This window comes from Schistocerca piceifrons, chromosome 5 (assembly GCF_021461385.2).
Source record: "Schistocerca piceifrons isolate TAMUIC-IGC-003096 chromosome 5, iqSchPice1.1, whole genome shotgun sequence".
Classification (NCBI taxonomy): Eukaryota; Metazoa; Arthropoda; class Insecta; order Orthoptera; family Acrididae; genus Schistocerca; species Schistocerca piceifrons.
In genome coordinates this window covers 148,419,438-148,420,611 of record NC_060142.1, presented here as the reverse complement: position 1 = coordinate 148,420,611, position 1,174 = coordinate 148,419,438, and the positions used below count along the sequence as shown (strand labels likewise).

General features: G+C 47.0%; 1 non-coding gene across 1 annotated transcript; it reads left to right on the top strand.

Moving 5' to 3' along the window:
• Nucleotides 1–604: 604 nt before the first annotated feature.
• Nucleotides 605–679, top strand: Trnat-ugu. The gene has a single exon. It is a non-coding gene; the product is annotated as a tRNA-Thr (tRNA).
• Nucleotides 680–1,174: the final 495 nt, after the last annotated feature.

Genomic DNA, 1,174 nt, shown 5'->3' with positions numbered 1-1,174 from the left:
TTCATCTTATATGTGAACCCAGAAGTTCACCACTGTGTCACCTCGCTCGGTACTTACCTCCATCTGCATCTACATTTACACACCCATTCCGCAAGCCGCTATACTGTGCATGGCGGAGAGCATCTTGCACCACTACTGGTCAATTCCTGTTGTATTCTATCTGCAAATGGAGTGAGGGAAATACGTGTATATTCTCCGTACGAGCCCTGATTCCTCATATCTTCTCTTCACAGTTCTAATGTGTGTACGTTATTGGCTGTAGAACCATTCTGCTGTCTATCACAAATAACAGTTCTCTAAAGTTCCTCAATAGTGTTTCGCGAATATAGCTTCTTCACTCTATGGGTTCCCGTCGGAGTGCAATGAACATTACAGTAATATTCGCGTGTTGATCGAACCTACCGGTAACAAATTTAGCATTATGTCTCTTAATTACTTCTAGGTCTTACTTTAATCTGATCTAGTGGCAATCGTAGACAGTCGAGCAGAGTTCGAGAATGGGCGGCGAAAGTGTTCTGTATGAAGTCTCGTTTATGGATGAGGTATCCTTTCTCTCACGGGAAGCGTGCAAGGGATAAGTCCCTGCAGATGCACTGTCCTCTGTGCCCGCGGTGGCTCAGATGGATAGAGCGTCTGCCATGTAAGCAGGAGATCCCGGGTTCGAGTCCCGGTCGGGGCACACATTTTCAACATGTCCCCAATGAAGTACATCAACGCCTGTTTGCAGCTAGGGTGTCCATTTAATTATCATTTCATTTCTAGCAAAGCTGCATGGTCATCCACGGTAACTGTTCTTTCGGGAACAGATACTACCGTCATATATAGTTAAAATATGGCTTTCCGGCCATTGATCTTCTTGTGCGAACGCACACGCTATGCCAGAACTCGTACGGGACTTGGTAGTTTAATCTGCCACGAGTAATGAGTATGATGGGCAAACATCTATTAGGCGCACTACGAATGTAGTGGTGTGGACATGTTGGGAACGTGGATCTCACGGGAAGCGTGCAAGGGATAAGTCCCTGCAGACGCACTATCCTCTGTGCCTGCGGTGGCTCATATGGATAGAGCATCTGCCATGTTATCAGGAGATCCCGGGTTCGAGTCCCGGTCGGGGCATACACTTTCAACATGTCCCCAATGAAGTACATCAACGCCTGTTTGCAGCTAGGGT